Source organism: Dipodomys merriami, unplaced genomic scaffold, assembly GCF_024711535.1.
Source record: "Dipodomys merriami isolate MVZ:Mamm:240054 unplaced genomic scaffold, mDipMer1.0.p SCAF_9, whole genome shotgun sequence".
Taxonomy (NCBI): Eukaryota; Metazoa; Chordata; class Mammalia; order Rodentia; family Heteromyidae; genus Dipodomys; species Dipodomys merriami.
The window spans coordinates 59,033,746-59,059,703 of NW_027206512.1; the positions used below are offsets into that span (position 1 = coordinate 59,033,746).

At 41.2% G+C, this 25,958-nt stretch overlaps 1 protein-coding gene across 3 annotated transcripts in view; it reads right to left on the reverse strand.

Annotated features, from left to right (window-relative positions):
- The window catches only part of C1qtnf7 (C1q and TNF related 7), an 87,302-nt gene that overhangs the window by 42,706 nt on the left and 18,638 nt on the right, over positions 1-25,958 (reverse strand). The window contains exon 1 of one of the 3 annotated variants that reach the window (XM_070013041.1): positions 11,749-11,829. The exons of the other annotated variants lie outside the window; for them this stretch is intronic. The gene's annotated coding sequence lies outside the window, so the exon portion shown is untranslated. Of the gene's footprint in view, positions 1-11,748; positions 11,830-25,958 lie in introns of those variants that run through there. 3 annotated transcript variants of the gene reach the window in all.

A 25,958-nucleotide genomic window follows, 5' to 3' on the forward strand; every position in this document is an offset into this window, starting at 1 on the left:
TAGATGTACACAGAAAGCAGTCCTGGCAGGAAATGGAATCAAGTTTCTCCAGGTGGGATGGAGGGATTTGCATCCATCTCATCTGCAGCACATTCTGATGATTTTCTATTTGTTCATTAATTTTAAATTCAGACAAAGTCTCATTAGGTAGCCCAGGCTGGCTTCAAACTTAGGATCCTCCAGCCTCAGCCTCTTCAGAGATGAGATCCTAAGCATGTGCTACTATGGCCAAATCAAAACTTCCTTTCCCTTTTGTCCTCTGCCCCCACATTAAAAGATTCCCTAACTAAAGCATTCAAATGATGATCAGCTCAAGGCTAAAGGAATATTGTAGAACACTCGGTTAAATTCTGCTGAAAGTAAATCTAGGCTAAGGATTTGCCTACCTCTCCCTTGGGGTCCTTCCTTCCTGTCTGTATTCATGAGGCCCATGTTGTAATGCCAAAGGAAGCCACCATACTCTTACTGAACCCTTTTATGTTTGGGATGAGGGGTGTTGGGCAGAGTGAATAAGAATCCTGAGTCTCCCACCCCCGAACCCACTACCTGCTATGGTCTTTTTGCCAGCTGCCTTCAAGTCTAAGCCTGAAACTTTCTCAAACCAACCCAATGATTTCCAATCATCAAAAGAAGACTGTGTAAAAATTTGAAACATTTGAAGCCAAGAACCTGATTTGGCTCATGCTTATTAAAATCTTCAAAGGCCAAACATAAAAATGGTCCATGTTTTAGATTATCTCTCTCTCATTTGTCACGTCTGGAGCTATTTTGTACAACACTAAAACACAAAAGCTCTGGCATTTAGTTTTATTTCTATCCACACCTCTTGCTGGCAAGGTTCTAGAACTCTCCAGGCTTGGTCATGAAAGAGTCATGGTCTGTGGGCCTTCTTAAGAGTATCTGAGCTAAGTTCTCCCCCTACCCCCTCACCCCGATGAAGAGAGTTTAGAGAGGTTCTTATGATTTAAAAATTGAAAATACAACTTTCTGAACGGCTCATGTTTCACTTAGAAGGCAAAATATGTGGGTGGTGTCCTGAGCTATTTTTATAGGAGGTTTTTGTAGATAAACACTTGCTATAAATTTTGATCTGCCAAGAGGGAGAGCAGTGACTATAATTTGCTTTACTGGTGCTTGCTCTGTGATAAACACTGAATCTGTTCATTGCCGTCACCTGAAGCAACGACGCTCGTTCTAACCATGAGAGAAAAACCAAAGCATCATTTTGGTTGCCTCAATTTCCCTACTCTCCCTGTTTGGTTCCCCAGTGTATCCAGATTGCTAACCATTGTCACTTGCTTCTGTCCCGTCTTAGTGGACACAGGAGCCATTCAAGACCTGTGCTGGTTTAGTACCAAGTTCTCTATCTGAGTGGTTGTTGCTAGATGATGAAACACCTTCCCCAACTCCTGATACCTTTAGCTTCTACTGGCTGATTGTTTCCAACACAAACAGATGATCAAATCTCTTCTGTCCTGAAATAACTTGATGTGTCTCTAACCATCTCTCTCTTTCCCTACCTCCCTCCCTTTCCCTCCCTCCCTCCCTTTCCTTTCCTTTCCTTTCCTTTCCTTTCCTTTCCTTTCCTTTCCTTTCCTTTCCTTTCCTTTCCTTTCCTTTCCTTTCCTTTCCTTTCCTTTCCTTTCCTTTCCTTTCCTTTCTGTCTCTTTCTCTCTCTCTTTCTCTCTCTCTTTCTCTCTCTTTCTCTCTCTCTTTCTCTCTCTCTCTCTCTCTTTCTCTCTCTCTTTCTTTCTTTCTTTCTTTCTTTCTTTCTTTCTTTCTTTCTTTCTTTCTTTCTTTCTTTCTTTCTTTCTTCTTTCTTTCTTTCTCTTCCTTTTTCTTTCTCTTGATTTTGGGCTAGTCCTGGGGCTTGAACTTAGGGCCTGGGCACTGTCCCTGAGTCTCTGTGTGTTCAAGGCTAGTGCTCTACCACTTGAGCTACAATGCTACTTCCTGCTTTTCCTGAGTAATTTATTGGAGATAAAAAAATGTCAATGACTTCTTTGCCTAGGCTGGCTTTGAACCGCAATCCTCAGACCTCAGCCTCCTGAGTAGGATTAAAGGTGTGAGCCACCAGTGCTACTGCATCTGTCTTTTCAAGGCAGTCAACCTGGCCTATTACAGGCCTCTTGCAGGATGAATAAGGGGCAGAGAAGCAAACCAGCTCTCTGTAACCTCCAAGGCTGTTGCATCCAAGCATGTTACAGAGGTCGCTACTTGAAAGCATTCGGATGTCAACAGTGGTGGAAAGAGTGATCAGCTATGCCGATTTTCAATGTGTAGTACCAATTTGGGCTTTCAAATTAGTAGAATTTGGAACTAGTCTTCACCATACTCTGAAGGAAATAGGTGGTGGGAGTGGCTCCATTCAAGCTAGGTCAATTTGAAGGCACAAAGCTTTGGATAGTTTCTCCACCCCCCCCTAGATTTCTTTGTTTTCTAGAATGTTCTAGTTAAGTCCAATTAGAAATAAGAGATTGAATGCTAAGGGGGGTGTCTATACATCAATCCATAAATGAGGAGCTGCTATATAAGGATAATGAAGAATATAAATGGTTTCTGTTCCTTCCCCAGTGACTGTTTCGAGGTTTTTATGGGGGAACTTGTTAATGTCAGATAGTAAAAGAAATGCTTCCAGGAAATCTTTCCAGGATGACATTCCAGTAGAGATGTGAGTCTCTGAGGACAGGCACAACTGCTTTGGGAGCCAGATGCCCACCTGGGGAAGCAGCTTTTTCTCCTGCTCTGTCCCAGAATTGGCAACTGCGCATGAAGACAACAGATGCTAGGGAAGATGGGCAATTGCTCCCTTCCTATCACTGTTGCCACTGCAATCGGTTCCCCCAGGGTCCCGCATTTGCTGCATTGGCTCTGAATGGAGCTGTGCTTTGAGATTTCGTGAGCACATGCGTGCACAGAACAGAGACACCAAGATTCTCGAGGGAAGTTGCCAAGTGAGAGGAGAGAGCGTGAAATTAGATTGCTGAGATTTCTTGTGAGATCAGAGGATGCAATGTCTTCTTCAAGAGGACAGGGATTTTTGTCTGTTTAGCTCACCCTTTTTACTTGGTTTGTATTCATTCTTTTCAATAAAAGTGAAAACAAAAAGACTTTGGCTACCTCCAGGACAGGAGGTGGTGGTTAGTCTACTTTCGGTGGGATAGTTCATTTGATCATTGGGAATCAAGTAGAACGCAGGCAGAGCTTGGTAAGGCCAAACTACAGCGATGGAAGGGAGAGAGTGCAGGAAGAGCAATGGCCTCTCCTAAGAAAACTTGTCTGAGAAATTAGACAGGACTTTGAGAAGGGTCTGGGATTTGTCTTGAGCAATAGCATGGCAGAAACTGTGCTCCAATAGATGGGAAATGCCCAAATAGCCCTAAGTGTACCATGACTTGGTTTGTATAAAGCCCCTATTGATTGCAATGGCTGTATTATCTCAGTGATTTTTTTCAAATGAACCAGGTGAGTTGAGTGAGACAGGTACAGTCCACAAGAATTGTGTCCTGTTTCTAGGCAAGAAAAGAGAGGAAGAACTTGTTTAAAAAGCAAAAACACAGCCGGGCGCCGGTGGCTCACGCCTGTCATCCTAGCTACTCAGGAACCTGAGATCTGAGGATCACAGTTCAAAGCCAGCTGGGGCAAGGAAAGTCTGTGAGACTCTTATCTCCAATAAACCACTAGAAAACTGGAAGTGACGCGGTGGCTCAAGCAGTAGAGTGCTCACCTTGAGCTGAAGAGCTCAGGGATAGTGCCAGGCCCATGACCGACCCAAAAAAACTCCAAAACACAACAAAAACAAAAACACAGGAATCTCCTGTGTTCATAAACTCATAACTCTGAATTGGCTCTATTTTTTTTTTTTACTTTGCCATATTACTCTAATGAAATTTTGGCTAATGGAGAGATGTGTTTGACTATGCAAATCCATGGGCTGCTTTGCGTTTATTTATTTCCTCTCTTCGATTTTGCGGTGGAGACTATGAAGTGACAAGCTCTGAGCATCCAGCTCTGACAGCAAAGCTCCGAGTTGCATGAGGAGATAATTAAAAATGGTAAGAACACAGCTGAAAACCAGGCTTCACGGGCGAAGCTGGGGACAGCGCATTGAAACGGCAGAGCGACTCCGTGAAGGTTGCTGTTTTTTTGTTTTTTTAATTGCACATCGCAACACCACAGAACAAACTGTACAAATTCTAGGAATTCTATCCCTTGGTTACAAACGCTGAAGTCACTTTTATGAAATGTCACCAAATGGCTCTGCGGACTCTGTTTTGTAACAAGTCACAAGCAGATGGCACTTTGAAGCCCACGATGCATCCTGGGAAAACAAAATCTCGATTTGCTATGAGAAAGTGATGATGCCCGAAATGAAGAGAATTTGGCTTGTGCTGACATAAATGTAGGTGCCATTCATTGGATTCACTCTCATTTCTTGTCACGCATTGGTTCTTCAACTGTCAGCTCTGCTGGGTTTCAGGAAAGTATATAAGCCTGAGTTTGTAAGTTTGTAAGTGTAAAAGGCATACAGCTAGGGAGAATCACCACTTCTGGAATGCTACGTGACAGACTCTTCCTAGAGTTTAATAATAAGTTTAGTAATAAGTATTTAGTGCAGACAAAGCCATGAGACTCTTATCTCTAATTGACCAGCAAAAAGCTGCAAGTGGAGATGTGGCTCAAGCAGTAAAAGTACCAGCCTTGAGCAAAAATAAATAAATAAACAAATAAATAAATAAATAAATAAAAGGCCAAGCAAGTAGGTGAGGGCCTGAGTTCAAGCCCTAGTACTGCAACAAAAAAAGTCTAGGTGCAGAGGTACCTCATACCTATACTTAGACAGACTTGATAGATGCCCCAAACCATGTTTTTCCCATTTTTGCCTTCAGTCCCTGCTTGCTCTTACTGCTTATCCTAAAAATATCTTCATGTTTACAAGAACCATTAAATATTAAAATAGGCCCAGCTCTTATTGCTTCTCCTAAATATATTTTCATGTTTACAAGAACTATTTAAATATTAAAATAGACACAACTAGTAAATGTTTGAGTAACTTAGTCTTATTTATGTATCAAATTCCAAATTTATTATTCTCAGAAAACAAGACTTTATGGCATATTTTGACAAGGCCCTCAAAAATCCATTCCAATTTATAGCTTGTGGTTTTTTCCTACATCAAAGACTGGAAAGCAAAAATCTACAGGACTCTACTCTGTGTTAGCGAGGAGTGGCCATGTTACATTCACAGTTTGATCAATAGGATGCACAGGCATGTTCTCCTATCTCTAATCCAAAGCAAAGTTCAACAAAGAGAAGAGCTTTGCTTTCTTTGTAGAACATGAACTTCACACTTGAAGACATAGCAGCTTTATTGTTACCATGGAAATGAAAGCCACCTGCTGACAGAGATTGAGCAAGAATATACAGGGACCCCAATTCCCTGGTGACATCCTTGGATAGCTGTACCATCCCTGGACCACCTACCTCTGAGCTTCTTGTGTGAGGAAAAATAAAAACCCTTAGGAGATAAGGATCCTGGTGTTGCGATAGTTATGGGTAAATATAATTCTAGCAAATACACATAATCATAGGATTTTGAGATACTTCCATTGTCTAAAACAGTTCTGCCTTCACGCCAGTTGTAGCCTCAGTTTGAATTCCTAGAAATTGGAAATTTGACAAGCGATTCTTGGGACCGAGACTCAATTTGTTAGGTGTAGATTGTGACGGAGTTGGGTCTCTCCTGTGCTTGCGTGAAATCAGTGAACACAGTTGATAGCCAAGAAACCTGTGGCCCTTCCACATGATGCAAGCATCAGTTCAGCCAAAACTATTGGCATGGGGTAGTAGAAGGGAGGGGAAGGAGGGCTGGCTGACCATGGGTCTACCATTTTGCCCTGCTTGGTTTGTAGACTTGGCATTTGACTGGAAAGATGAGACAGGAACTTGAGGAATCATTTTGTGTATCTTTTCACCTTGGGGAAGGACCACACTCAAGCCACACCAGGCATATGTGATAACCAATCTGGTTTCAATAGACCTCCAAGGAAGATGGCTCCCCAGCCTCTTCCCTCTAGAGGCCATTTTAATATTTAAAATCTCTCAGGAAATTCTTGTTTTACTTAAATAAAATTTGTATTACATGTGGGGAAAAAAATCAGCCTTTAATTTTTCTCAGGCAGAATGGTACAGGAGAAAATGAACATATTTTAGGGTTGGACAGCAGTAGGATCAGTTTTGGTTCCATTAAGTACTAGCTAGCAAACTTCCTTGTGACTTAACTTCACGGCGCCCTGGATCCTCAGCTGTAAAGATCGTGGAGCAGTAGCTCTTCTTCCCTCCCCAGGGTCCTGGTGAGAAGCTAATATATGTAAAGTGCGATGAATAATATTTACCAAAACTTTCTTTCCTTTTATCTCTCTTATCCATGGACAGAAATTCACCACTGTTCTCTGGTTGAAAATACTGTAGAACCCCAATACATATATCATGGATTGTTCTGCAGATAGCTGTACCATGACAAACTAATTAACTCGAAACTCCTAATATCATCCTCTTGGCTCTTACTTTTCAGTATCTGGGTCTTAATTTTGGGCCTTAATTTCAATTTAAATGTGTTTTCACAATTTGGAGAGATTATATTTTCTAAAGGAAGCAAAAAGAAAGATGGTAGTTGAAAATTGATAATATCTCTCTGAACCTTTTTTTTTTTTTTGGTCATGTACTCATTCTCATCCTGGTCATGCATCTGTAGTTGAGATCTACATGATACTGTAAAATGCAGAACTTAGATTATCACCTGGGTCCTTACAGGCAGTAAGGAAACTTTTGGTGATGGTTGTTTAGTTAGAGGAAAGAGGAGGACTCCTCCCAATCAGATTGTCTGTTATAACCTTCATTTTGGAAGACACTGCCTCAGATCCACGTGAGGTCTGGGCACCATTTTCAAAAAGGAAACATTCCAGACCATGATTGGCTTTTCAAAACCGTACACATGTCATGGATAATAGTGTGTTGGATCTGCTGGCTTCTGGCAACATTACATGTTGGCTCCAATAACATATGCACAATTTCAGCCTTGCAGCCACACATGAAGTCATTGTGAAGCCATACAATTCATCCCTACAAAATCTGCCTCCTTGTTTTCTCTCCAACAATGGAATCCCTAGAAATTTTGGTAATTAAAGATTTTAAAAATTCAATTAATCTTCATTCAGGGCTCACTAATGTATTTTTGATGAGGAAACAACTGTTGTCATCCAGCCTGGTTTAGAGTTTTTTTTCCCATACAATTACTCATAGCACATGATAGGAAGGAAGGAAGGAAAACAAATTCCAAACACAATTTCAGGGCTGAAGGAAGTCCCATAGACTTTCTCAAGCTCTGCAGTTAGGTGCTGGATGAACAGGTCTAGAACAGTCTAGAACATTTTCTAGAACAATGATGGGTCTTGGGTCATGAGTTAGTTGTGTAGCCGTAACTTTGTGTCATTGTGTTTTCTTATGATGCAAGTCTGTGCTAAATGTCACTTCCACAATGAGGCCGGATTAGCTGAAGAGTCTTCCATTCCTGACAGCTGTTAATCACTCTAGCCATAACTATAGTTCTGTTCTTCCTAGAGCTCAGTTACTGCGGTCAAATCCAGTTTATAATTCTGTTGTTTATCCTTCTTCTAAAATGTAAAGTTTATGATGGCAGACTTTGGCTCTTGTTCACTGTTATATCTAGAAAAATGAATAGCACAATAGGTGCACAATAAATACTCAGGTAAATTCTTGTGGATTGATCAGACCAGAGCTAAAGAGGACAAGAACTTTATGTATTAGGAACCTATTCTGCTAGGGCATTGTGCTGAGTTATTTTATTATTCTGCTAGAGCATTGTGCTGAGTTATTTTATGTCTATAATGCAAGCTGAATAGGTATGTGCTTGGTGTTTTTTATTTTTATTTTTTGCTTTATTTATTTTTTGTTTATAATATTGGGGGTTAAACTCACAGCTTTGTTACCTCCACCACTATGTCATGCCTCTAGAATATATATATATATATATATATATATATATATATATATATATATTGCTTTAGTTATTTGTCAAATATGGTCTTGCTTTTCTGTCTTAGGTTGGCCTTAGACCATGATCTTTCTACCTATTTCTCCCAAGTAGCTGAAACTATAAGCACCACACTAGTTAATTTGTTGCAATGAGGCCTTGCTAAGTTTTTTTTTTTTTGACCAAGACTGGTCTTGAATGCCAATAATTTTCCTAATCTCTGTCTCTCAAGTATCTAGGATTCCAGGCATGAGCCACTATGCCCAGAGTGCTTGGAGTTTTGAAGTTAAAAAGTGGCGGAGAGAGAATTCAAAGCCAGGAATATTTTCTTTTAAACCCTAACATTGGCCAGCCTAGGGAATGAGTCCAGAAAGCCTTCCATGACCTCTTCCTCAGAAGTCTGACGTTCCCACACTTCAAGCATATGTTTCGGCATCTTTGTGTCTTTTATCTATCTGCACCACAGCGATCTGTAGAGAAATCATCTTGAGTACATTATCTTCAGCATAGTAACTATTCTCTGTGGCTGGTTTCTCTGTGAAAAGCTTATTAAGGAAACTTCTACTACTGTATGTTATTTTATCCATTTTTTTTCTTCTAATTTGTTGACAACTCTTACTGAGTTGCCCTGATTTGTGATTAAAAAGCTCCAAAGAGAAAGCAGTCTACTTATCTGCTGCTCTCTGTAGCCTGATACACCAGAGATTAATGACAACATGTTCGGCTGGCTATGGGGCTTAGAAGGTGACATGTACCAAAAGATGAAGAAAGTTCTGGAATATAAACAAGACAGTAAATAACTCTGGAATACTATTGTTTCTGACCATAAATATGCATGCAGAGAAAATACCAAATCTCTTAGCCCTCACAGAACAGGTCACCTTTGCTGCTTCTGGTGAAGGTCAGATTGGATTCAACGCTTTTTCACTTTCTCGGTATACAGAAGTCACAAAGGACAGTGACTTGTCAAACGCTCACAAACATCTGGGGAATTTACCAACAGACAGCACAGGCCTCTGCTTTAGCTGATGCAGCCCTGGCCAGGCCTGGTGTTGGAGTCTAGCTGAGGGTCCTCACTGGCAATATGCCAGTATGTCCCCATAGCAGAGGGACAGCCCTCACCCCAACTCATTCACAAATTGATGTGAGAAAGAAAGTGTATGAGGTTATAAAAAGAGCTCAGGATTTGGAATTTGAAAACCTATGCTAGGATCCCAGCCCTGTTAATGACTAGCTAGGTGGCATTTGGGTGAATTTCTTTGCATCTTTGAGTTTCAGCTTGCTTTCATAAAGTCATCAAGATGGATAATGTTTATCTTGAAGGTCCCTAAAAGGACAGGGTAAAGGAATGCATGAGAATGAATCCAACTAGAGAGAGGAATTTCACTTGGTGCCAGTAACTGGTGCCTGTGAATCTAGCTAGCTGGAAGGTTGAGATTGAGAGGATCTCAGCTGAAGGCTAGCTTGGGCATACACACAAGATCCTTTCTTAACTAATAGTGGGGTGCAATGACTATGTCGGAGGCTGAGATCAGAAAGATTACACTTCCAGCATAGCCTGGGCAGAAAAGTCCATGAATGCCATCTTAGTGGAAGAACCTGGTGTGGTGATCCTCACGTGTCATCCCAGCGATGACAGGAAGCTGAGAGCAGATGGATCACAGGCCAGGCGCAGTTGCCTCAGTAGATAGTGAGACCCTATCGCAGAATAATTAGTGCACAAGAAGAACTGGTGGTGTGACATAGTGGCCAAGTCTTGCCAAGGAAGTCTAACGCCCTGAGTTTAGACTCGTGTGCCATCGGAAAAGAAAGAAAGAAGGAATAAAGATGTACATTTTCCCCATTATTATCAAAGCATATCGACTATGGCTAGTCACCTCTGTACATGTGAAAGAGAAAAATAAATACCTATATGAACTTTCAATCATGACCTGAAACTGCTGTCCTAACCTCTATGCCATAGCAAGGAAACTGAGGTCCAGAGTAATTTAACTAACTCAGAATCATACAGATTCCCTCCCGCTAGACTCTGTATGAGTCCTTAGCAGTGGCCCTCCTTCTCCCCAGAGCTGACAAGATGTGGATAACCAGTGACCCAGAATGTAGCAAATGCTCGATAAATACTTCCCAAAGCTGGAGTAATTTCCTTTCACCTTCCCAATGGGGTCCTCATATTTTATAAGATGGTGTACCATACATCAGCATCCGAGTTATTTAACAACTACCCAGGGAATTGAAAATGACACACATTGGGCACAATGCTTCAAATCTGCTCTCAGCACTTAGGCCATGATGGCTATGGGCAGGACACAGGTGGAAGGCTAGTGCCTCAGGCTTAAAACAGAGGTGACTTGCTCACAGGGAGGGCTGCATAGGGACTGGACTGTGTGAGTTCCCACCTGGAGCTATGCACATGGCTTACGTGTGTGCTATCATTACCGACCTATCCACGGTGAGATAGTCTTAGGGTCACCAGATGTCATGATGTGAGCCAACATTGCTCAACAGGGAAAAAGGAAGTCAGAGACTGTCAGAATCATTCATTTGGGTACAGCCAAGGAAAAGCAGAACCTTATTATTAAAATGGTCTGAGGATAGGGAAGAAGGGGAAATCTTGGGGTGTACGTCTCATGCAGCCATATTACACATGAGAAGGGATGCTTGGATTCTTTATTATTATTATTATTAGTAGTAGTAGCAGTAGTAGTAGTAGTAGTTGTAGTTGGTCATGGGGCTTGAACTCGTTGCCTGGGCACTGTCCCTGAGCTCTTTTGCTCAAGACTAGTGCTCTATCACTTTGAACCACAGTGCCACTTCCAGTTTTCTGGTAGCTAATTGGAGATAAGGTTTTCCTGCCTTTGCTGGCTGGAGTAGCTAGGATTACAGACAGGAACCACAAGTGCCAGGCACGCGATACTTGTATTCTTAAGGAAGATGTAGGGTCAAAAATGATTTCAATCCTTTCTGCATGTTAGATTTCCTCGTTTACTTCCAGCCATTCACTGCAATCTGACCTAAACTACCCATAAAATAAACACGCACCACAACAATACCTTGTTTATGAAATTGTGTTCTCCATTCCTATCACTCCTGCCACTCAAGTTTCAGTGCAAATGCTCCCACATTGCCATCATGGCTTTACTCAGCCATGTGTCTCCATGAGCACATTTGTTAATCATAAAGTAGACAATAAATAAATCAGCACCTTCAACCAAAAGTAAATTGAACACAGGACTTACACCACTACAAAGAAGTCCCCCCCCCAACCCTCAATATTATTTTTTACTTCCCCTCCATTAAAACCCTAGTGTATCGAACCAAAGCCTCATCTTAAATTTATGTAAATTTGTGTAGACACTGATTGGGTGACAATTCTGTCTAGCAGGGGAGGACACACAGCCACTTCCACCTGCTCCCACCACATCGAGCTACTGCTCTTGAGCATGCGTGTGTAGCGCAGCCCAATTGCTGAGCTGGAAGCTCTTCAAACAGCCAAGGCGAGGCTGAGGATTTTGCACTTTCCCTCGTTGAACAGAAATCTCCCCCAGAGACTCTTATTGATTAAGCCTCAGTCAGTAAACACCTCTAAACATCACACACGCACAGAAAAACCAACGGAAGCCAAAGGACTCATCCTGAGAGGGAAAAGAACCAGAAGACATCTGTGTGGATTGGAGAGAGGGCTGTTTACTCACAGTGCTCTCAAGGACTTCCAACAGCTGGATTCTTTGAACTCAGGGTGCGCAGATGTGAAGCCTTTGCATGAAATCCCCTTCTCCTTGGCAGCGAGAAATGCTCATAACTCGGCGGCTTTGGGTTGATAAGTCATTTCCTGATTTGTCTTCAAAAGTGAACTTGCAGGCCCCAAACAGTGATGGGACAGAGGGAGTGTGCAAAGCCCACCCCAGAGCTCCTGATGATTTGATGATCGCTCAAGAACAACAACTAAACCAGTATCCTCCTTTACCTTTTGCTTGCCCCCTAACTCATATCTGGGAAACAGCACGGAGAGTTCTGATAGTGTAATATTCAAGTTGAACACCTTGTCATCTTCCACTCAGGGGAATTGGGAATGTCCAGCAAGGCCTTCTTAGACCAATTGCAGTTGTTGTTTTCTCGCCCCTGGAGGAGAGACTATGAAACTCAGTATCCACAGTTGACAGTGAAAAGAAAATCCAGCCCAGGGTTTGCAAGATGCCATCGGGGTCACTCAGTTGCTGGAAGGTCTGGAATCAAAGTGCTTCCTGTCAAGCCAAGACTCCATCCACAACTGGGAAGTAGAGGAAGCTGCAGCAGTTTGAGATCTGTCTCTCGATCTTTCAGAGCCAAGTCCCTTTACGTTTCTGACTCTCAGTTTTGACAGCTGCCAAATAGCATTCATGAGTGTATCAGTCTCTGCTTGGTAAAACCAAGAGGTGATTGTCATGAGAGGTCCATCAAGAATGGAAACAAGTAAGACCAGTGCTAGTGGCTCACACCTGTAATCCTAGCTGCTCAGGTGACTGAGAGCTGAGGATCACTGTTCGGAGTCAGCCTGGGCAGGAAAAACCATGAGATTCTTACCTCCAATTTATCAGTATACAGTCAGAAGTGGAGCTGCAGCTGAGGTGGTAGAGCACTAGCCTTGAGCACAATATATTGCTCAGGGACAATGCTTGGGCTCTGAGTTCAAGCCCCAGGACTGGTACCAAAAAGAAATGGAAGCCATTGTATATGCCATATCATGGAATTTCATCAGCATGATCACATTTACTTGCTTTGCTCTGCTCTGCTCAGATCTGCTCTCCTTTCCTCTCCCTTCCTCCCCCCTCATGCCCCCATTTTGCTTATTCTATTCAGTGTTATTTTCTGTTCTGCAAGAAGCCACTGACTAACTTTTGGGTGGAAAAGAAAAGTACTAATCAGGAAATAGAAGAGGATATGGAGAAAGATTTTTAACCCAGGTTAGGATTAGACAAAAGCTTATTATATAGCATATCTTGACATTTGCTGCAGAGAGAAGGCTAGATTGGTACAGAAAATCAAAATCTGGTCTGGCCATAAGCTAATACATTTGTCAACCAAGGAAGCATAATGGAGTAAGGTAAATATTCCCAATCTCAGTGTGCTCACTGGGGATACTGAGGGCCTTGAGAGATAATTAAGTCATGAAGGTAGTGCTCACTTGCATGGACTAGTGACCTTATGCAAGGTCCCTTTTGCCTTGCTATACCAGGTGAGGACACACATGTTTGTTCTCTCTGGAGGATGACGCATCCTAGAAGCAAAGACCAGGGCCTTAGCAGACAACAAGCTGGCTTCATCTTGATCTTGAGCCTTCCAGCATTCACATCTGTGAGAAATGAATCTTAATTGTTTAGGAATGACCAGGCCTGGGGCATTGTACTGTGGCAGCACTATTGGACTGGAAACGTGATCCTTTCCATCATTAAATGTGGAGAAACTATGTTGATTGGACAGTACCATTTCCACTTCTCATTTCATCCATGGCATGACCATACACCCAGGGCCTAGGGCTCCTGGTTCTTCTCTGGCCTGCCTTTCTTTAGAGCACAGTTAGCTTTTATTCCTCTAGCTCCATCTTTTGCAACTTGTGTCCCTAAGCTTGCCACCATTGCTTTTCCTTGTTACAATTGCTCTTCCATGTGTCCAATTGTCCTTTTAAAGTGTCCTTTATGCTGTCTTTATATTGTCCCAGTAAGAATAAAGCATCAGTGTAAACAGTGTCCAGCCGCATCGCAAAGCTTCCCCAGAGCCTTGACACATGCGAAGTCTTCTTTGTCACTTCAACAGCTACAGATAGCTCACGACTCAAGGACTGGTTCCCCTTTGGAAATGCTCAGCCCAGCTCTAACTCACATTTAATTACTCCGCTCACTTGCTTTGCCCTTTCATAAATTCATTCTTTAAATGTCATTTCAGTTAAGATTTACACTCTATCATCCATAAGAGCAGTTTTCTAATTAAGCTTTGTCTTAGTCAGCTCGGGCTGTCTCTTGAGTGTTGGAGGGACATAGTTTCTAAACCAGTTGGAGAAAGTGAGTGAGAACAGAGAGCTAACACTAGTTAAACCTACTTGTTTCATTGCTCATTGAAATTTTTTTTTCTGTCAGTGACGGGGCTTGAACTCTGGTCCTGGGCGCTGTCCCTGAGCTCTTCAGCTCAAGGTGAGGGCTCTACCACTTGAGCCACAGCGCCACTTCTGGTCTTCTGGTGGTTTATTGGAAATAAGCGTCTCCCGGCCTTTCCTGCCTGGGCTGGCTTTGGACCGCAACCTCATATCTCAGTCTCCTGAGTAGCTAGGATTATAGGTGTGAGCCACCGGCGCCTGGCTACTTACTCTGAGAGGTTGGTAGCCTTGTTTTCAAGGTCACAAAACTATGGAAACTGTGATGAGACCAGCTTCGCTCTCTCCATGAAGAATGCTTCTCCTACGTCTCCTCTCCTAGGCACTCAGTTGTGACTCTATTTTCCTTTCTCATTAATTCCCAACTCAGCTGCCAGGACGTGAAGCACTGGTGTCCGTAATGTTACAAGAAGGAAAAGGGAGTAGAGGGAAGTTCTGTGGATTCCTTCGGGAGCCCCTCTGGCTGAGACTGACGGCTGTGGGAAGCCTGCGTGTCCTCCGCCTTCTTCCTTAAGAAAATTCAGCTTATCAGTTCAAACCCCACTCCCCTGCTCATACATACATAGATCTATATTTGTAAAATACAGAGGGAGAGGTTACAGTTACATGATGAGTACATTTCCTATCTAGCATTGTTACCCCCTCCTTTGTTTTTCCCCTACCATCCCTTCCCTCCCACCTCCTCCCTTCCCCACAAGTTGTAAAGTTTGTTTTCAACATAGTGTCTTGTACATCTCATTGTTACAATGGGTCAACCTGTATCCTTATTTCAGCATTTTGTTATTTCCCTTCCCCTCCCCAAGTTATATGCAGGGCACCAGAATCAAATACAATGAAAACAGGGGATATACTGTGGAGGAAGAACATACAAAAGAAACAAAAAAGATCACATAGTACATTAAAAACAATAGCAAGCAAGAAAAAAACCACTTGTGTCTCTATCAGGGTTCATTTCGCTGAACATCATCTTATATGGTCATATGTGCATAGCTTTTGACCTCTTCTGCTTGTCCTAGATATACACTAGTTATTGCAAATAAGGGAAACCATGGGACCTATGTTTCTTTGGGCCTGGCTTACTTCACTTAATATAATTTTTTCCAAGCCTTTCCATTTCCTAACAAATAGGGCAATGTCAATCTTTCTGATGGAGGCATAGAATTCCATTGTGTATATGTGTGTGTGTGTGTGTGTGTGTGTGTGTGTGTGTGTGTGTGTGTGTGTGTGTGTGTGTGTGTGTGTGTGTGTGTATGTGTGTGTGTATGTGTGTGTGTATGTGTATGTATGTATATATATATGTGTATATATATATATATATATATATATATATATATATATATATATATATCACATTTTCTTGATCCATTCATCTCCTGAGGGGCATCTGGGTTGGTTCCATATCTTAGCTGTGGTGAATATGTTGTGATAAACATAGTTGTGCTGGTAGCTTTAGTGTGGCCTTATTTGTGATCATTTGGGTAAATGCCCCAAAATAGGATTGCTGGGTCATAGGGGAGCTCTATGTGGAATCTTTTGAGGAACCTCCATACTGCTTTCGAAATCTCTGTTCATTCTTTAGGGGGGGGCTGTCTTACATCCATTCCTCTTCTCTGACATATCCAGATTCATATTTCTGATGTTTTATAAAACTACAGAAATGCAGCATCACCACTGTAGTAATATTACAATAGTTATAGATGTCCAAGTTAATGGGCATGATGTCTTTCTGCCTCATTGATTTTTAAGCTCCCTGAAAGCAAGGACATTTTGCCTAAATGTTTTGCTTATCAAGGCTCTCTAGCCATTAGAATAGTAACATGCAAGCCAACAAGGTTGGGGGGCTGAAGGGGGTAGAGTGAAAGCGAGGTTCAGGCAGGACAAAGTAAAAAGATAGATAGTAGAAGATAAAAGATAAAAATAGAAAGGCAGTACGACATTCCCATAAATAAGGGTACAGTATGACTTTGTTTTATTAAACAGAGAACTTTATGTGATATCTTTTTCCCATTCTACTGTGCATAGGGGAACTAGGTGGCTAACCAAGGGTGAGTTCCCTAAAGTAAGCAGACCCAACCCAGGTTGTGCCTCAAGTTCTGGACTACCGATTGACTTCTGGACCCTTACACCAGCTCTGCACACAGGAGCTGCCTATTCATGACCCCAGGGCCTCACTCTGTTCCTTGAAGGAGGAAGCAGAGCCGTGTGGGCGGGCCCTGAAGGGCCATAGGAAGAATTCCCACAATGAAGGACATTTTCAGCTGAGCGGATACATGCCCAGAGACAGGGGAGATCTGTAGCATATTGGCTTAGAGCAAGAAGGAGACAAGTGTCTTGTGACTTTTCTTTTCCCTTTGGTGGGCTGGAGGGAAATATGGTAATCAACGATGAAAGTACCAGATAAATATTAAGTGTCTTTATTACTGTTTCTCGGTGCTATTTAAGTACCAATGAGAAATAGAATGTCCAGTTGTTTTAGAAGCTCGGAAAACATTTTAATAGCCATTTTTATTTCAGATTATTTTGAGGAAGCCAACAAGAAAATTAGACTAAGGAACCCTTTGGGGAAAGTGAACTTCTTTGTGAAATTCTTTGATTTATATATGAAAACATTTTAATTTATTCTCTTTTCAGTATAAACTACAAACTTACACAATCAGTTATATAATCAGCAAATTGAGATCAGTAAGTTTTCATCTCAGTACCATTCTTGGTCCTCCTCTGTCTGTCAGTCTGTCTGTCTCTGTCTCTCTCTCTGGACTAAGAACCTAAGATTACATTTCCCAGGATACTTTGAAGGCAGGATCCCTTGAAGGCAGGATCTCTAGTTAATTATCCAATGAGAGGCCTACAAGAAGATGAAAGACGTACATGGGCATTATTCTCTGGTGGCATTTGCAGAAAGAGTGAGCTCTGTCAGCTGATGTGTAAGGTTTACAGGGCTTCAGCGTGAGATTCTTGAATCATATGTGTCAGGGTGTGTGCTCAGCAACTGTATGCTTCTGGGTTTACAGCATAACAATGTATTGCTGTTAAACAGCTTCTTATTTAAAAATACATATTTCTGGGACGTTGAACTGTGAAATAAAACTCAACCAAAACCCAATTAGCTTCCCTGGATCGTGACATCTTCTATTACTATAGTATGATAGCAGAACTAGAAAATGACATCAGTCCTAGTATTAACTACACTAGGATCATGTTTAATTCTCATCTGTTTTTATAAAAATTTACATATATATGGTGGACTTCAATGTAATATATTTGCTACCATTTTTCAACTTTCTTTGTTTTTGCCAGTGGTGGGACTTGAACTCAAGGCTTGGGTGCAGTCTCTGACTCATTTGCTTAAGGCCAGAGCTCCACCACTTTGAGCCACAGCTCCACTTCCAATTTTCTGGTGGTTAGTTAGAGATAAGAGTTTACCAGACTTTCCTGTCTGGGCTGTTTTTGAACTGTAATCCTCAAATCTTAGCCTCCTGAGTAGCTAGGATTTAGGCATAGGCCTCCAGCACTCAACTTTCAATTTCTTTCTTTCTTTTCTTTCTTTCTTCCTTCCTTCCTTCCTTCCTTCTTTCTTTCTTTCTTTCTTTCTTTCTTTCTTTCTTTCTTTCTTTCTTTCTTTCTTTCTTTCTTTCTTTCTTTCTTTCTCTTTCTTTCTTTCTTTCTTTCTTTCTTTCTTTCTTTCTTTCTTTCTTTCTTTCTTTCTTCCTTTCTTCCTTTCTTTCTTTCTTTCTTTCTTTCTTTCTTTCTTTCTTTCCTTCCTTCCCTCCTTCCTCCTTCCTCTCTCCTTCCTTCCTTCCTTCCTTCCTTCCTTCCTTCCTTCTTTCCTTCCTTCCTTCCTTCCTTCCTTCCTTCCTTCCTTCCTTCCTTCCTTCCTTCCTCTCTCCTTTCTTTCTTTTCTTCTTTTTTCTTTCCTTCCTTCCTTTCTTCCTTCCTTCCTTCCTTCTTTCTTTCTTTCTTTCTTCCTTTCTTTTTTTATAGCATTTTTAGTATTTTCATTGTTCCATTCTCCATCCCTTCTGAAGCTAATGTTCAAATCTCACAGTTATTGTGTTGGTGCTAGGAGCTGGGTCCTTGAAGAGTAACTCTGCCACTTCCTGTGTGACTAGATTAGTTATTTCCAGTTGTTATAAAGCAAGCTCAGACTCTTCTTTCCCTCCTATACCAGCCTCTTGCCTTCCCAACTTCTGCCATGTTACATGTGCAACATGAAGACTTAACTAAATATAGCCACCATATCTTGGCCTTCCTAACCTCCAGATCTGAGTCTACATAAACTTCTTTTCTCAATAAATTACTTAGTCTTAGGTGTTTTGTTATAGCAATAGAGAAATGGATGAAGTCATTAACCTAACCATAGTTAAAGAGCAATACTGTTTTTCATTATTCCTTTAAAATAGTAACATATTTAGAGGTGATGAAGCAGGAAGCAAAAGCTGACAATATAGTTACTAACTTAGAGAAGTAATCATGGTGACAGATAGTAGCACTGTATCTGAAACAATACACCTGTTATTTTTACAGTGTTGGGGTTGAAACCAGAGCTTTGCAAAGGCTAGGCAAGCATTGTATCACTGAGCAACATAGATAGAAAAATAGCCACAAGAAATAATATATACGGAGCTGGGAAGGTGGCTCAGTGGTAGAGCGCTTGCCTTGCATGCATGAGGCTCTGGGTTCAATTCCTCAGCACCACATAAGCAAAAAGAAAAAAAAAAGCTGGAAGTGGTGCTGTGGCTCAAGTGGCAGAGCGCTAGCCTTGAGCTGAAGAGCTGAGGGACAGTGCCCAGGCCCAGAGTTCAGGCCCCACGACCCGCCTCCCCCCCCAAAAAATAATATATACCTGTGTAAAAAATGAAGAGTTCCTATGAGCATTAGGCATAATCTTACTGTATGATAAAAATTAGCCATGCACAAAAATAAACATACAAAACAACAGCTTTCTTATATGCCAAGAAAGCCCACCAAAGCAAATAAAAATAAGCAATATTTAAAATCCAAATGGATACTGTTTTCTTTACAGAGAAAAGATCCAAATGGATACTTTACAGAGGGAAGATCTGGCATCTACTCTCTCTTTTTCTGTCTCCCACCCCACCCACCAAGGGCTTGATTAGCTTAATTGGTGCACAATGTTGATAAAAAAATGTTTTCTCCCCCTTTTCATTCTTCTCCCAGATTCTCCAGCCACAGGGACTCTTTGTCCCTTCCTAATTAAGACACATTTCTCTCAAAGTGACCTTCACTCCAACTTTAGTTATTTTTCCTTTTTTTTTTTTTTCCTAAGATTTTATCCCTGGCTATCCATACTAGAGTACTGTCTTACTGAATCATATCCTCATCCCTCTCCACATTTAAACATGATTTCTCTCAGAGCATGCAGTGACTTGAAATCACATATGTTCTTGCCATACACTCACTATTTAGTCAGGTTTCTTAGAAAAAAAGAAACTATCTTCCCCAAAGAACTAAGGAAGTAAATGGGACTAAGAGCAGAACCATGGCTGACACTGGGTATGTGCTAGTACATGTTCTTCTGGGCACTATCTTAATCATTATCATGAATTTAAGTAGAAACTTTAAGTCATCTATTCCAAATGTCAAGGATATCGAAAGAGGAAGTCAAGATGGATGCCGGTTGGCGAGGCTCTTACGTTCTTCCTCAGGGCAACTGTAGTACATTGCTTTACTTGTGGGTGACAATAGATTTCTTCCTAATATGATTCTGGAAGCATCTATGTCTGAAAATCAGCCTGGCCCACAGAACTCTGAGAAGGGAGTCTCTGTGAGCTGTTCTGTCTGCTTCAGAGAAGTCTGTCTAATTAAAAAACAGAGTCAATTTGCAGAGGGAAAAAATTACTAGGTCAATAAATGACATGGGTGATTCTCTTCACTGACAAAAACTGAACATGAAAGAAAAATGGTGAAATGTAGGAAGCCCAAAGGGATCAGAAGTCTCATGGATGTGACCTCGATTTGTTGGAAACCTTGCCCTGAAGGAGTGCTTGGATTTGCTTCCAGAGTGGAGTTAATTTTTTTTTAGGACTTTATATTAAAACAAAGGCAACAAAGTTAGTGGAGTGTTTCCCCCATGAGAGCTCTCTTCTTTGAAGACTGAAAATTGCCTTTTAGTTCTTAAGATTTTGAATGAAGACATTCAAACACAGGCCTGGCTTCAAAGCATAGTTTTTAAGCTAGAAGCATTTCTTGGTTTACATTTCTTAATTAATGATAATATTGATTCAAAAGAAGAAAGGGGACTCAAATCTCAACAATTTGTATTATTAGTAGATATATCTCCTATGTAAACAGCCAAAGCAACATGTCCTTTGAAAGAAGCCCATCTCAAGCCCTTTCAATTTCCAGTCTGCTCATCTCATAATCACAACCATCTTTTTCGCTCCCCCCTCTTCTGCCTCAGTTTTTGTGTTCCTCATGTTTTACATCATGACCTGCATTTATCAGTAAATCACATTAATTTCGTAGGAACCTCTTGTCTCAATCAACTGTTGTGCTTTCCCTTCCTGTGTATTTATTCAGGATGAATGCACTTGCTGTGGCTGGCTTGTTTCAGTCAAACAGCACATCATAGCTACTTTGGAGAATGTAAGCAAAGCCTAAATCATATAATATCTGAAAGGTAACTATATAGCCCAAAATAAAAGAGAATAGCAGGAGAAAATAGGTGAGGGAAGAGAAAGTGATTAGGAGAAAGAAAGCAAAAAAGATGGAAAGCAAAAAAAAAGAATAAAGAAAAAGGAGAAAAAGAAAGTTAGTGAAAGGAAAAGCAAAGGTTGGGCATAGTGGTGTGGTAGACATCCATAATCCCAGCTACGTAGCAGGCAGAGGTAGGAAGATCATGAATTTGAAACTGAGCTGGGCAAAGTTACTTAGACTATGTCATAAATAAAACCCAAACAAACAAAATAAATCCCCCAAAGGGTTGAAGGATCTGTGGCTCAAGTGGCAGAATTTTTACCTAACATACTCAAAGCACTGATTTAAATCCCAAGCACCACAAAGAAAAATAATAAAAGAACAAAGGAAAGATAAAGAAAATCAGAGCTGAGTGGAAAGACAATGAAAAGACAGGTCCTAAAACTTCAAATACAGCAGATTCAGTCTATCCATCGTCCTTTGAGTCTGTCTACAGGATTGGGTTACTACATCACAAATTCTGCAGATGTGGCAACTGATAAATTGACTTAAGACCTTCACTGTCACTAAGATTTATACTTGTCCAGCTTTCTTGGCTTGCCTAGAGGTTTCCCTAAGTCAGAGAAGTCTCTTGAAATGTGGGAAAAACTGGTCATTTTATCTTTGCATGAAGCAGTAAATCTCACCTCCCATGTCCCTTGAGGGGTGTGCAGGGAAGTCCTCTGCTAATGGTAGTTTATTTCTTCCACGCCTAGGATGTGGGGTGTTCACCGCAGTGATGTCTTCCAGCAGCACTTTGGGTAACTCCTTTCCTATCTTATGTGGTTCAAGCTGGCTTGTCATGTGTAGTGGCCTTCACACTTGCTGCTTTCCTCAAGGTGAGCAGATCAACCAGGATGGGCCAGGCATAATAGGATGACAGGTGGACTGGTGAGTATGTAACCCAAGAAAGATAGAAGTCCCTTTAGCTTATAGTGAAGACTGTCACTTGTCATTTATCTAGTCTGTATGATGCTCAATAGTTGTAGAAAGAAAAAGAAGACTGGAAAAGAGAGAAGAAAGCAAGAGAGAGAGAGAGAGCGAGAGAGGGAAGGAGGGAGAAGGGGGGAGGGAAAGAGAGATAGGGAGAGAGAAAGGGAGGGAGAGAGATCACAACTTTATTTGAGGCCTTAGATCCTGCCATACATGAAGGTAACTGTATTCCAAATTGCCCAATCACATGAGCTAATGCATTTTCTTTTTGCTTAAGCTAGTTAGTAAAGTGCCTGCCATGTGCAACCCAAACACTGATGACTAATAGACAGAAATGAACTCTTTTATTCTGGTCCCAGCCCTGGGAGGGATACGTGAGTTAAACCACATAAAATTGCCAATATTCAGCTTCCTGTAAGTGCAAATGTGGAAATTTCACTTGGCTCAATTTAAGTCTTTCTGCTTCACAGACAAAGATCTGTGGTGATAAGTAATAGGCTTGAGAGTACACGTTTATCATATGGCAGACCTGCAAAACAAATCTCAAGCTGTTTAACTCTAAGCTACAAAGTATAGGTCTAGCATTTATGATGCCTGAAAAGATGAAGTTATCTTGAGATATTTTGGCTAATACTAGATTTCGACGCATGTCTACATCAAACTTACACATGGTGCCAAATATCTACTTGATTACTTCTAAAATCCATGGTTTGCAGGTTGTTTCATGAAGAGGCCCCAGATACATTAGTGTTAAGTGAGATGGAAAATGATGTTCCTCTGTGGTACAGATTTTCATTTTGGTAGAGATACTCCAGGCAATGACGTGTGTCTGACTTCCAGATGCACTCTAGCTTTCATGATCAATAGATGTCAGTCTTGCCTCAATTCCACTCTCCCCTTCCCCCATCCCTTCATCCTCTTTCTTCTTGTCCTGTACTAAGACTTAGACTCAGGGTCTGGACACTGTTCTAGTTTGTTTGCTTACTCTATCACTTGATCCAAACTTCAAGTCCCAGCTTTTTGTTAGTTAATTTGAGATCAGAGTCTCAGGGACTTTCCTGCCTAGATTCCTCAGATCTCAGCTTCCTGAGTAGGTAGGATTACAGGTATGAGCCATGGGTGCTTGACTTCTTCCTCCTCCTCCTCCTTCTGATTCTCCTCACTCACCATCTTAAGAAGAGATTCTTTACCCATTTTGTTCACCATGAAGAGAGACTGGTAAACCCTAACTCTAACCCAACATATTTATAATGCAGCTGAGTAAGTGAGATAAGCATTCTGGCAATTTCCTTTTATCATCCTCATCCCAAATGCTTGGCTACTGATGCGACAGAAGGATGCTTGCCCAGGAAATACTTCTTTTACATGGTGGTGTTCTATGTATGTTATAAAAATTTCAGAGTATGATTCTGGCATATTTATGAAACATTTCTTTGGTATTTTTAATATGTAAAGTTATTACAATTCAGGATAATCTGTAAAATGTAACTAATGCTGTTGAAAGAGCATGTCTCATTATAGTATTAATAATACTGCATAATAAATACCTTCGGTGTAACAAATGTCTCTTTGTTTTCTTCCCCTAGCTACATAATGGACAGTTCAGGTTATCAGCTACCACTGCAATAACATGGCAGTGAAGTACTAAATGCTCAGGTTCCGGAAGCTCCTAGCAACAAATATCTCTTTTCTTTTCTCACTTATTTTCGGCATGAAACTTGCCCATGATTGCACGGGTTGTAAATGATGAAGCTGAAATTCATTCATTCACCAAACATTATTGAGTTCCCACCAAGTTCTAGGTGTAATGTAGAAACCAATAAACCACAAAGGCAAGTACTATTGACATCTTGAAAGTTAGTTTACCATTATTGTAGCTTGGGGGAATCACCTAAGAAAGGATGTAGGAGGCAGGAAAGATTTGCTATGCTCTAGTAAGTCAATCAGCAGAGCTTTGCTTACCAGGGATCGGGGGACATGGATAAACAGGCCAGAACAGGATAGTAGTTGAATCACAACAAAATCAATTAGACAATGCAACTATAACAACATTCCAACTGGAAAGCAGTATCGCACTTCCAGTTTCACTGGGGAGAGAGGAGGAAGAGAAGGAAACATTTGAATAGTCTTGGAATGTCCATGCTGTGCCAAACATTGTCTTATGAGAAATACCCACAGAACAATTGGCATCTCTCTGAAGGTCAGTTTGTAAATGCCTGCTATGAAGAGAGGACCATTTCTTTCTTAGTATTTTTTGTCTTGGGTTGTTCCTAACACATTGTACATTCAGAAGATTTCCTAGCTCATTCTCCTAGTTGGTACTCTTGTTTACTAGCTGAGACTTGCAGCAGCAATGAGATCCCCTAAACAAACACCTTCTCAAACTCCTTTGTGGGAAGTGAAGGCCATGTGATCCCAACACCACCCCCCTTTGCCAGCAGAAACCAGCGAGTCTGAGTGGAGGGTTATGTGGAAGGCACCTGGGAGAAGACTCAGCTGATGCCACCTGTTCAGATTTTTCTTTTTGAGCTTGCCATGGACCTTGAACGCAGTCATGGCATTGAGGCCGAGTGGATCTGTGGTCATAGTGAAAGTTTGTATGCTAAGGTGGATGCGCAGAAAGAGTTTGGGCCCCTGTTAACGGTATAAAGTGGCTAGTGGCTGAATGCTTCCCCATTCATATGCTGGAACCCCAATTTCCAATACAGGGATAATTGGAGGAGGAGACTTGGGGAGATAAATCAATCATAAGGTGACCTCATGAATGGAATTAGTACCTTTACAAGCAAGAAGAGAGATGAAAGAGGTAAACATTTCTTCCTCCCCTTCCCTTTCATTTATTCCTTTCCTTTCCCTTCTTCCTTCCCCTTCCCCATCTCCTTCCTTCCTTCCTTCTTTCCATTTTCATTTGTTTATTCTCTCTGCTTCCTTCTTCCTTTCTCTCTTTCTTTCTCTCCACACCCTCTAGACATTTTTTTTTATTGTGAAAATACCGTACAGAGGGGTTACAATTACATGGGCAACGTAATGAGTGCATTTCTTATCAAGCATTGTTTCCTCCTCCTTTGTTTCCCCTTAACCCTCTAGACATTATAAGAAGATGTCCATTTTCAATCAGAATTGAGGTCTCACCAGACATGAGATCTGCGGATGCCTTGATCTCAGACTCTCTAGTTTCTAAATCTAGAGATAAATGTTTATTAAATAATTCAGTTGATGGTCTCTTGCTATAGTAGTCCAAACTAAGACAAAACCCATCAGTCCAAGACTTCACACTTACTGCTTTTTAGGTGAGGAAACAAACTCCCTTTTGGCCCAAGGCCACTGAATGATAAAAGCACCAGAGAGACATTTCTCCTTATTTTCATGGTAGATTTATATGGAATACTATTAGATTTGTGTAAAATACTTCATTGTTATCAAAGGTTTGCCTTCTTTTAGAGCAAATTTTCTGGAAGAGTTCATTTATCTCTTTAGATAATGCATCATTTGGATAACAAAATTCTTCTCGAACAAAACGCCCATGAAACATTTCATTGTCATTATTGTCCCCATTGTCATCTTTTTCCTCTTCCTCTTCCTCCTTCTTCTTCCTCCTCCCTCCTCCTTCTCCATCCTCTTTCTCCTCCGCTTCCTTCTCCTCATTTTCATTTTCATTTTTATGCTGGTACCAGGGCTTGAACTAAGAGCCTAGCCTATGTCCCTTAGTTTTTTGTTCATGACTGGCACTCTACCACTAGGTGCATAAGAGTAAGAATGCAGAAATTACAATTTTAAATAATTATTGTGAGCATATTAGTATGTTAGAGATTTTTTACATTTAATTAATTAGAGATGTGAAGGTGTTTCCTCAAAACCTCTGAAGATAGAACTCGAGTTTTTTTGTCACTAGAGTTATATTACTTGACCAGTTGGTAGGATGGGCTTGACTCAGGCACACAGATCAGGGGTACTGACTCGGGTAAGGGAAGTTGGTGTCTGTGATCTGAATTTAGATCACTCACAGAACAAGGAGAGTCTTTGTAATCAAGGGTTAAGAAGACTTAGGCCTATTTACCTAGCGGGAAAGTGGGAAGGGAACTTCTCAAGCCACCTAGACTTCTTATGTCACACACTTGTTAGATGATAACAAGTGCTGGGCCTGTGCTC